The sequence below is a fragment of the Rhinoderma darwinii genome, assembly GCF_050947455.1.
Source record: "Rhinoderma darwinii isolate aRhiDar2 chromosome 2 unlocalized genomic scaffold, aRhiDar2.hap1 SUPER_2_unloc_54, whole genome shotgun sequence".
In the NCBI taxonomy this organism is placed as follows: domain Eukaryota; kingdom Metazoa; phylum Chordata; class Amphibia; order Anura; family Rhinodermatidae; genus Rhinoderma; species Rhinoderma darwinii.
In genome coordinates, this window is record NW_027461723.1 from 333,749 (window position 1) to 345,758 (window position 12,010).

Genomic DNA, 12,010 nt, shown 5'->3' on the forward strand with positions numbered 1-12,010 from the left:
ATAAAAAGGGTCAATTTTTGGAGGGCTTCTCAAAAGCCATTGCTTGTTGCTTTTACATCCATGTATGGAAGAACCCCGGCAGGCATCTGCCAATAAAAAGGGTCAATTTTTGGAGGGCTTGTCAAAAGCCATTGCTTTTTGCTTTTACATCTATGTATGGAAGAACCCCGGCAGGCATCTGCCACTAAAAAGGGTCAATTTTTGGAGGGCTTGTCAAAAGCCATTGCTTGTTGCTTTTACATCCATGTATGGAAGAACCCCGGCAGGCATCTGCCAATAAAAGGGGTAAATTTTTGGAGGCCTTGTCGAAAGCCATTGCTTGTTGCTTTTACATCCATGTATGGAAGAACCCCGGCTGGCATCTGCCAATAAAAATGGTCAATTTTTGGAGGGCTTGTCAAAAGCCATTGCTTGTTGCTTTTACATCCATGTATGGATGAACCCCGGCAGGCATCTACCAATAAAAATGGTCAATTTTTGGAGGGCTTGTCAAAAGCCATTGCTTGTTGCTTTTACATCCATGTATGGAAGAACACCGGCAGGCATCTGCCACTAAAAAGGGTAAATTTTTGGAGGGCTTGTGAAAAGCCATTGCTTGTTGCTTTTACATCTATGTATGGAAGAACCCCGGCAGGCAAAAAAAAGGGTCAATTTTTGGAGGGCTTGTCAAAAGCCATTGCTTGTTGCTTTTACATCAATGTATGGAAGAACCCCGGCAGGCATCTGCCAATAAAAAGGGACAATTTTTGGAGGGCTTGTCAAAAGCCATTGCTTGTTGCTTTTACATCCATGTATGGAAGAACCCCGGCTGGCATCTGCCAATAAAAATGGTCAATTTTTGGAGGGCTTGTCAAAAGCCATTGCTTGTTGCTTTTACATCCATGTATGGATGAACCCCGGCAGGCATCTACCAATAAAAATGGTCAATTTTTGGAGGGCTTGTCAAAAGCCATTGCTTGTTGCTTTTACATCCATGTATGGAAGAACCCCGGCAGGCATCTGCCACTAAAAAGGGTAAATTTTTGGAGGGCTTGTGAAAAGCCATTGCTTGTTGCTTTTACATCTATGTATGGAAGAACCCCGGCAGGCAAAAAAAAGGGTCAATTTTTGGAGGGCTTGTCAAAAGCCATTGCTTGTTGCTTTTACATCAATGTATGGAAGAACCCCGGCAGGCATCTGCCAATAAAAAGGGACAATTTTTGGAGGGCTTGTCAAAAGCCATTGCTTGTTGCTTTTACATCCATGTATGGTAGAACCCCGGCAGGCATCTGCCAAAAAAAGGGTAGATTTTTGGAGGGCTTGTCAAAAGCCATTGCTTGTTGCTTTTACATCTATGTATGGAAGAACCCCGGCAGTCATCTGCCAAAAAAAAGGGTCAATTTTTGGAGGGCTTGTCAAAAGCCATTGCTTGTTGCTTTCACATCCATGTATGGAAGAACCCCGGCAGGCATCTTCCAATTAAAAGGGTCAATTTTTGGAGGGCTTGTCAAAAGCCATTGCTTGTTGCTTTTACATCTATGTATGGAAGAACCCCGGCAGGCATCTGCCAAAAAAAGGGTCAATTTTTGGAGGGCTTGTCAAAAGCCATTGCTTGTTGCTTTTACATCCATGTATGGAAGAACCCCGGCAGGCATCTGCCAATAAAAAGGGTAAATTTTTGGAGGGCTTGTCAAAAGCCATTGCTTGTTGCTTTTACATCCATGTATGGAAGAACCCCGGCAGGCATCTGCCAATTAAGAGGGTCAATTTTTGGAGGGCTTGTCAAAAGCCATTGCTTGTTGCTTTTACATCAATGTATGGAAGAACCCCGGCAGGCATCTGCCAAAAAAAAGGGTCAATTTTTGGAGGGCTTGTCAAAAGGCATTGCTTGTTGCTTTTACATCCATGTTAGGAAGAACCCCGGCAGGCATCTGCCAAAAAAAAGGGTCCATTTTTGGAGGGCTTGTCAAAAGCCATTGCTTGTTGCTTTTACATCCATGTATGGAAGAACCCCGGCAGGCATCTGCCAATAAAAAGGGTCAATTTTTGGAGGGCTTGTCAAAAGCCATTGCTTGTTGCTTTTACATCCATGTATGGAAGAACCCCGGCAGGCATCTGCCACTAAAAAGGGTCAATTTTTGGAGGGCTTGTCAAAAGCCATTGCTTGTTGCTTTTACATCTATGTATGGAAGAACCCCGGCAGGCATCTGCCAATAAAAGGGGTACATTTTGGGAGGGCTTGTCACAAGCCATTGCTTGTTGCTTTTACATCCATGTATGGAAGAACCCCGGCAGGCATCTGCCAATAAAAAGGGTACATTTTTGGAGGGCTTGACAAAAGCCATTGCTTGTTGCTTTTACATCTATGTATGGAAGAACCCCGGCAGGCATCTGCCAATAAAAAGGGACAATTTTTGGAGGGCTTGTCAAAAGCCATTGCTTGTTGCTTTTACATCCATGTATGGAAGAACCCCGGCAGGCATCTGCCAATAAAAAGGGTAAATTTTTGGAGGGCTTGTCAAAAGCCATTGCTTGTTGCTTTTACGTCTATCTATGGAAGAACCCCGGCAGGCATCTGCCAATAAAAAGGGTCAATTTTTGGAGGGCTTGACAAAAGCCATTGCTTGTTGCTTTTACATCTATGTATGGAAGAACCCCGGCAGGCATCTGCCAATAAAAAGGGACAATTTTTGGAGGGCTTGTCAAAAGCCATTGCTTGTTGCTTTTACATCTATGTATGGAAGAACCCCGGCAGGCATCTGCCAAAAAAAAGGGTCCATTTTTGGAGGGCTTGTCAAAAGCCATTGCTTGTTGCTTTTACATCTATGTATGGAAGAACCCCGGCAGGCATCTGCCAAAAAAAGGGTCAATTTTTGGAGGGCTTGTCAAAAGCCATTGCTTGTTGCTTTTACATCCATGTATGGAAGAACCCCGGCAGGCATCTGCCAATAAAAAGGGTAAATTTTTGGAGGGCTTGTCAAAAGCCATTGCTTGTTGCTTTTACATCCATGTATGGAAGAACCCCGGCAGGCATCTGCCAATTAAGAGGGTCAATTTTTGGAGGGCTTGTCAAAAGCCATTGCTTGTTGCTTTTACATCTATGTATGGAAGAACCCCGGCAGGCATCTGCCAAAAAAAAGGGTCAATTTTTGGAGGGCTTGTCAAAAGGCATTGCTTGTTGCTTTTACATCCATGTTAGGAAGAACCCCGGCAGGCATCTGCCAATAAAAGGGGACAATTTTTGGAGGGCTTGTCAAAAGCCATTGCTTGTTGCTTTTACATCTATGTATGGAAGAACCCCGGCAGGCATCTGCCAATAAAAAGGGACAATTTTTGGAGGGCTTGTCAAAAGCCATTGCTTGTTGCTTTTACATCCATGTATGGAAGAACCCCGGCAGGCATCTGCCAATAAAAAGGGACAATTTTTGGAGGGCTTGTCAAAAGCCATTGCTTGTTGCTTTTACGTCTATCTATGGAAGAACCCCGGCAGGCATCTGCCAATAAAAAGGGTCAATTTTTGGAGGGCTTGTCAAAAGCCATTGCTTGTTGCTTTTACATCCATGTATGGAAGAACCCCGGCAGGCATCTGCCAATAAAAAGGGTCAATTTTTGGAGGGCTTGTCAAAAGCCATTGCTTGTTGCTTTTACATTCATGTATGGAAGAACCCCGGCAGGCATCTGCCAATAAAAAGGGTAAATTTTTGGAGGGCTTGACAAAAGCCATTGCTTGTTGCTTTTACATCTATGTATGGAAGAACCCCGGCAGGCATCTGCCAATAAAAAGGGACAATTTTTGGAAGGCTTGTCAAAAGCCATTGCTTGTTGCTTTTACATCTATGTATGGAAGAACCCCGGCAGGCATCTGCCAAAAAAAAGGGTCAATTTTTGGAGGGCTTGTCGAAAGCCATTGCTTGTTGCTTTTACATCCATGTATGGAAGAACCCCGGCTGGCATCTGCCAATAAAAATGGTAAATTTTTGGAGGGCTTGTCAAAAGCCATTGCTTTTTGCTTTTACATCTATGTATGGAAGAACCCCGGCAGGCATCTGCCACTAAAAAGGGTCAATTTTTGGAGGGCTTGTCAAAAGCCATTGCTTGTTGCTTTTACATCCATGTATGGAAGAACCCCGGCAGGCATCTGCCACTAAAAAGGGTAAATTTTTGGAGGGCTTGTCAAAAGGCATTGCTTGTTGCTTTTACATCCATGTTAGGAAGAACCCCGGCAGGCATCTGCCAATAAAAAGGGACAATTTTTGGAGGGCTTGTCAAAAGCCATTGCTTGTTGCTTTTACATCTATGTATGGAAGAACCCCGGCAGGCATCTGCCAAAAAAAAGGGTCCATTTTTGGAGGGCTTGTCAAAAGCCATTGCTTGTTGCTTTTTCATTCATGTATGGAAGAACCCCGGCAGGCATCTGCCAAAAAAAAGGGTCCATTTTTGGAGGGCTTGTCAAAAGCCATTGCTTGTTGCTTTTACATCCATGTATGGAAGAACCCCGGCAGGCATCTGCCAATAAAAAGGGTCAATTTTTGGAGGGCTTGTCAAAAGCCATTGCTTGTTGCTTTTACATCCATGTATGGAAGAACCCCGGCAGGCATCTGCCACTAAAAAGGGTCAATTTTTGGAGGGCTTGTCAAAAGCCATTGCTTGTTGCTTTTACATCTATGTATGGAAGAACCCCGGCAGGCATCTGCCAATAAAAGGGGTACATTTTGGGAGGGCTTGTCACAAGCCATTGCTTGTTGCTTTTACATCCATGTATGGAAGAACCCCGGCAGGCATCTGCCAATAAAAAGGGTAAATTTTTGGAGGGCTTGACAAAAGCCATTGCTTGTTGCTTTTACATCTATGTATGGAAGAACCCCGGCAGGCATCTGCCAATAAAAAGGGACAATTTTTGGAGGGCTTGTCAAAAGCCATTGCTTGTTGCTTTTACATCCATGTATGGAAGAACCCCGGCAGGCATCTGCCAATAAAAAGGGTAAATTTTTGGAGGGCTTGTCAAAAGCCATTGCTTGTTGCTTTTACGTCTATCTATGGAAGAACCCCGGCAGGCATCTGCCAATAAAAAGGGTCAATTTTTGGAGGGCTTGTCAAAAGCCATTGCTTGTTTCTTTTACATCCATGTATGGAAGAACCCCGGCAGGCATCTGCCAAAAAAAGGGTACATTTTTGGAGGGCTTGTCAAAAGCCATTGCTTGTTGCTTTTACATCCATGTATGGAAGAACCCCGGCAGGCATCTGCCAAAAAAAGGGTAGATTTTTGGAGGGCTTGTCAAAAGCCATTGCTTGTTGCTTTTACATCCATGTATGGAAGAACCCCGGCAGGCATCTGCCAAAAAAAAGGGTCCATATTTGGAGGGCTTGTCAAAAGCCATTGCTTGTTGCTTTTACATCCATGTATGGAAGAACCCCGGCAGGCATCTGCCAAAAAAAAGGGTCCATTTTTGGAGGGCTTGTCAAAAGCCATTGCTTGTTGCTTTTACATCCATGTATGGAAGAACCCCGGCAGGCATCTGCCAAAAAAAAGGGTCCATTTTTGGAGGGCTTGTCAAAAGCAATTGCTTGTTGCTTTTACATCCATGTATGGAAGAACCCCGGCAGGCATCTGCCAAAAAAAAGGGTCCATTTTTGGAGGGCTTGTCAAAAGCCATTGCTTGTTGCTTTTACATCCATGTATGGAAGAACCCCGGCAGGCATCTGCCAAAAAAAAGGGTCCATTTTTGGAGGGCTTGTCAAAAGCCATTGCTTGTTGCTTTTACATCCATGTATGGAAGAACCCCGGCAGGCATCTGCCAAAAAAAGGGTAAATTTTTGGAGGGCTTGTCAAAAGCCATTGCTTGTTGCTTTTACATCCATGTATGGAAGAACCCCGGCAGGCATCTGCCAATAAAAAGGGTCAATTTTTGGAGGGCTTGTCAAAAGCCATTGCTTGTTGCTTTTACATTCATGTATGGAAGAACCCCGGCAGGCATCTGCCAATAAAAAGGGTAAATTTTTGGAGGGCTTGACAAAAGCCATTGCTTGTTGCTTTTACATCCATGTATGGAAGAACCCCGGCAGGCATCTGCCAAAAAAAAGGGTCAATTTTTGGAGGGCTTGTCAAAAGCCATTGCTTGTTGCTTTTACATCTATGTATGGAAGAACCCCGACAGGCATCTGCCAAAAAAAGGGTAAATTTTTGGAGGGCTTGTCAAAAGCCATTGCTTGTTGCTTTTACATCTATCTATGGAAGAACCCCGGCAGGCATCTGCCAATAAAAAGGGTCAATTTTTGGAGGGCTTGTGAAAAGCCATTGCTTGTTGCTTTTACATCTATGTATGGAAGAACCCCGGCAGGCATCTGCCACTAAAAAGGGTAAATTTTTGGAGGGCTTGTCAAAAGCCATTGCTTGTTGCTTTTACATCCATGTATGGAAGAACCCCGGCAGGCATCTGCCACTAAAAAGGGTCAATTTTTGGAGGGCTTGTCAAAAGCCATTGCTTGTTGCTTTTACATCCATGTATGGAAGAACCCCGGCAGGCATCTGCCACTAAAAAGGGTCAATTTTTGGAGGGCTTGTCAAAAGCCATTGCTTGTTGCTTTTACATCTATGTATGGAAGAACCCCGGCAGGCATCTGCCAATAAAAAGGGACAATTTTTGGAGGGCTTGTCAAAAGCCATTGCTTGTTGCTTTTACATCTATGTATGGAAGAACCCCGGCAGGCATCTGCCAAAAAAAAGGGTCCATTTTTGGAGGGCTTGTCAAAAGCCATTGCTTGTTGCTTTTACATCTATGTATGGAAGAACCCCGGCAGGCATCTGCCAAAAAAAGGGTCAATTTTTGGAGGGCTTGTCAAAAGCCATTGCTTGTTGCTTTTACATCCATGTATGGAAGAACCCCGGCAGGCATCTGCCAATAAAAAGGGTAAATTTTTGGAGGGCTTGTCAAAAGCCATTGCTTGTTGCTTTTACATCCATGTATGGAAGAACCCCGGCAGGCATCTGCCAATTAAGAGGGTCAATTTTTGGAGGGCTTGTCAAAAGCCATTGCTTGTTGCTTTTACATCTATGTATGGAAGAACCCCGGCAGGCATCTGCCAAAAAAAAGGGTCAATTTTTGGAGGGCTTGTCGAAAGCCATTGCTTGTTGCTTTTACATCCATGTATGGAAGAACCCCGGCTGGCATCTGCCAATAAAAATGGTCAATTTTTGGAGGGCTTGTCAAAAGCCATTGCTTTTTGCTTTTACATCTATGTATGGAAGAACCCCGGCAGGCATCTGCCACTAAAAAGGGTCAATTTTTGGAGGGCTTGTCAAAAGCCATTGCTTGTTGCTTTTACATCCATGTATGGAAGAACCCCGGCAGGCATCTGCCACTAAAAAGGGTAAATTTTTGGAGGGCTTGTGAAAAGCCATTGCTTGTTGCTTTTACATCTATGTATGGAAGAACCCCGGCAGGCAAAAAAAAGGGTCAATTTTTGGAGGGCTTGTCAAAAGCCATTGCTTGTTGCTTTTACATCAATGTATGGAAGAACCCCGGCAGGCATCTGCCAATAAAAAGGGACAATTTTTGGAGGGCTTGTCAAAAGCCATTGCTTGTTGCTTTTACATCCATGTATGGAAGAACCCCGGCAGGCATCTGCCAATAAAAAGGGTCAATTTTTGGAGGGCTTGTCAAAAGCCATTGCTTGTTGCTTTTACATCTATGTATGGAAGAACCCCGGCAGGCATCTGCCAAAAAAAAGGGTCAATTTTTGGAGGGCTTGTCAAAAGCCATTGCTTGTTGCTTTTACATCTATGTATGGAAGAACCCCGGCAGTCATCTGCCAAAAAAAAGGGTCAATTTTTGGAGGGCTTGTCAAAAGCCATTGCTTGTTGCTTTTACATCCATGTATGGAAGAACCCCGGCAGGCATCTGCCAATAAAAAGGGTAAATTTTTGAAGGGCTTGACAAAAGCCATTGCTTGTTGCTTTTACATCTATGTATGGAAGAACCCCGGCAGGCATCTGCCAATAAAAAGGGACAATTTTTGGAGGTCTTGTCAAAAGCCATTGCTTGTTGCTTTTACATCCATGTATGGAAGAACCCCGGCAGGCATCTGCCAATAAAAAGGGTACATTTTTGGAGGGCTTGTCAAAAGCCATTGCTTGTTGCTTTTACGTCTATCTATGGAAGAACCCCGGCAGGCATCTGCCAATAAAAAGGGTCAATTTTTGGAGGGCTTGTCAAAAGCCATTGCTTGTTGCTTTTACATCCATGTATGGAAGAACCCCGGCAGGCATCTGCCAAAAAAAGGGTACATTTTTGGAGGGCTTGTCAAAAGCCATTGCTTGTTGCTTTTACATCCATGTATGGAAGAACCCCGGCAGGCATCTGCCAATAAAAAGGGTAAATTTTTGGAGGGCTTGTCAAAAGCCATTGCTTGTTGCTTTTACATCTATGTATGGAAGAACCCCGGCAGGCATCTGCCAATAAAAAGGGTAAATTTTTGGAGGGCTTGTCAAAAGCCATTGCTTGTTGCTTTTACATCCATGTATGGAAGAACCCCGACAGGCATCTGCCAAAAAAGGGTAAATTTTTGGAGGGCTTGTCAAAAGCCATTGCTTGTTGCTTTTACATCCATGTATGGAAGAACCCCGGCAGGCATCTGCCAATAAAAAGGGTCAATTTTTGGAGGGCTTGTCAAAAGCCATTGCTTGTTGCTTTTACATTCATGTATGGAAGAACCCCGGCAGGCATCTGCCAATAAAAAGGGTAAATTTTTGGAGGGCTTGACAAAAGCCATTGCTTGTTGCTTTTACATCTATGTATGGAAGAACCCCGGCAGGCATCTGCCAATAAAAAGGGACAATTTTTGGAGGGCTTGTCAAAAGCCATTGCTTGTTGCTTTTACATCTATGTATGGAAGAACCCCGGCAGGCATCTGCCAAAAAAAAGGGTCCATTTTTGGAGGGCTTGTCAAAAGCCATTGCTTGTTGCTTTTACATCTATGTATGGAAGAACCCCGGCAGGCATCTGCCAATAAAAAGGGTAAATTTTTGGAGGGCTTGTCAAAAGCCATTGCTTGTTGCTTTTACATCTATGTATGGAAGAACCCCGGCAGGCATCTGCCAAAAAAAAGGGTAAATTTTTGGAGGGCTTGTCAAAAGGCATTGCTTGTTGCTTTTACATCCATGTTAGGAAGAACCCCGGCAGGCATCTGCCAATAAAAAGGGACAATTTTTGGAGGGCTTGTCAAAAGCCATTGCTTGTTGCTTTTACATCTATGTATGGAAGAACCCCGGCAGGCATCTGCCAAAAAAAAGGGTCCATTTTTGGAGGGCTTGTCAAAAGCCATTGCTTGTTGCTTTTTCATTCATGTATGGAAGAACCCCGGCAGGCATCTGCCAAAAAAAAGGGTCCATTTTTGGAGGGCTTGTCAAAAGCCATTGCTTGTTGCTTTTACATCCATGTATGGAAGAACCCCGGCAGGCATCTGCCAATAAAAAGGGTCAATTTTTGGAGGGCTTGTCAAAAGCCATTGCTTGTTGCTTTTACATCCATGTATGGAAGAACCCCGGCAGGCATCTGCCACTAAAAAGGGTCAATTTTTGGAGGGCTTGTCAAAAGCCATTGCTTGTTGCTTTTACATCTATGTATGGAAGAACCCCGGCAGGCATCTGCCAATAAAAGGGGTACATTTTGGGAGGGCTTGTCACAAGCCATTGCTTGTTGCTTTTACATCCATGTATGGAAGAACCCCGGCAGGCATCTGCCAATAAAAAGGGTAAATTTTTGGAGGGCTTGACAAAAGCCATTGCTTGTTGCTTTTACATCTATGTATGGAAGAACCCCGGCAGGCATCTGCCAATAAAAAGGGACAATTTTTGGAGGGCTTGTCAAAAGCCATTGCTTGTTGCTTTTACATCCATGTATGGAAGAACCCCGGCAGGCATCTGCCAATAAAAAGGGTAAATTTTTGGAGGGCTTGTCAAAAGCCATTGCTTGTTGCTTTTACGTCTATCTATGGAAGAACCCCGGCAGGCATCTGCCAATAAAAAGGGTCAATTTTTGGAGGGCTTGTCAAAAGCCATTGCTTGTTGCTTTTACATCCATGTATGGAAGAACCCCGGCAGGCATCTGCCAAAAAAAGGGTACATTTTTGGAGGGCTTGTCAAAAGCCATTGCTTGTTGCTTTTACATCCATGTATGGAAGAACCCCGGCAGGCATCTGCCAAAAAAAGGGTAGATTTTTGGAGGGCTTGTCAAAAGCCATTGCTTGTTGCTTTTACATCCATGTATGGAAGAACCCCGGCAGGCATCTGCCAAAAAAAAGGGTCCATATTTGGAGGGCTTGTCAAAAGCCATTGCTTGTTGCTTTTACATCCATGTATGGAAGAACCCCGGCAGGCATCTGCCAAAAAAAAGGGTCCATTTTTGGAGGGCTTGTCAAAAGCCATTGCTTGTTGCTTTTACATCCATGTATGGAAGAACCCCGGCAGGCATCTGCCAAAAAAAAGGGTCCATTTTTGGAGGGCTTGTCAAAAGCCATTGCTTGTTGCTTTTACATCCATGTATGGAAGAACCCCGGCAGGCATCTGCCAAAAAAAAGGGTCCATTTTTGGAGGGCTTGTCAAAAGCCATTGCTTGTTGCTTTTACATCCATGTATGGAAGAACCCCGGCAGGCATCTGCCAAAAAAAAGGGTCCATTTTTGGAGGGCTTGTCAAAAGCCATTGCTTGTTGCTTTTACATCCATGTATGGAAGAACCCCGGCAGGCATCTGCCAAAAAAAGGGTAAATTTTTGGAGGGCTTGTCAAAAGCCATTGCTTGTTGCTTTTACATCCATGTATGGAAGAACCCCGGCAGGCATCTGCCAATAAAAAGGGTCAATTTTTGGAGGGCTTGTCAAAAGCCATTGCTTGTTGCTTTTACATCTATGTATGGAAGAACCCCGACAGGCATCTGCCAAAAAAAGGGTAAATTTTTGGAGGGCTTGTCAAAAGCCATTGCTTGTTGCTTTTACATCTATCTATGGAAGAACCCCGGCAGGCATCTGCCAATAAAAAGGGTCAATTTTTGGAGGGCTTGTGAAAAGCCATTGCTTGTTGCTTTTACATCTATGTATGGAAGAACCCCGGCAGGCATCTGCCACTAAAAAGGGTAAATTTTTGGAGGGCTTGTCAAAAGCCATTGCTTGTTGCTTTTACATCCATGTATGGAAGAACCCCGGCAGGCATCTGCCAATAAAAAGGGACAGTTTTTGGAGGGCTTGTGAAAAGCCATTGCTTGTTGCTTTTACATCCATGTATGGAAGAACCCCGGCAGGCATCTGCCAATAAAAAGGGTCAATTTTTGGAGGGCTTGTCAAAAGCCATTGCTTGTTGCTTTTACATCTATGTATGGAAGAACCCCGGCAGGCATCTGCCAAAAAAAAGGGTCAATTTTTGGAGGGCTTGTCAAAAGCCATTGCTTGTTGCTTTTACATCCATGTATGGAAGAACCCCGGCAGGCATCTGCCAATAAAAAGGGACAATTTTTGGAGGGCTTGTCAAAAGCTATTGCTTGTTGCTTTTACATCTATGTATGGAAGAACCCCGGCAGGCATCTGCCAATAAAAAGGGACAATTTTTGGAGGGCTTGTCAAAAGCTATTGCTTGTTGCTTTTACATCTATGTATGGAAGAACCCCGGCAGGCATCTGCCAATAAAAAGGGTCAATTTTTGGAGGGCTTTTCAAAAGCCATTGCTTTTTGCTTTTACATCTATGTATGGAAGAACCCCGGCAGGCATCTGCCAATAGAAAGGGTAAATTTTTGGAGGGCTTGTGAAAAGCCATTGCTTGTTGCTTTTACATTCATGTATGGAAGAACCCCGGCAGGCATCTGCCAATAAAAGGGGTAAATTTTTGGAGGGCTTGTCAAAAGCCATTGCTTGTTGCTTTTACATCCATGTATGGAAGAACCCCGGCAGGCATCTGCCAATAAAAAGGGTCAATTTTTGGAGGGCTTGTCAAAAGCCATTGCTTGTTGCTTTTACATTCATGTATGGAAGAACCCCGGCAGGCAT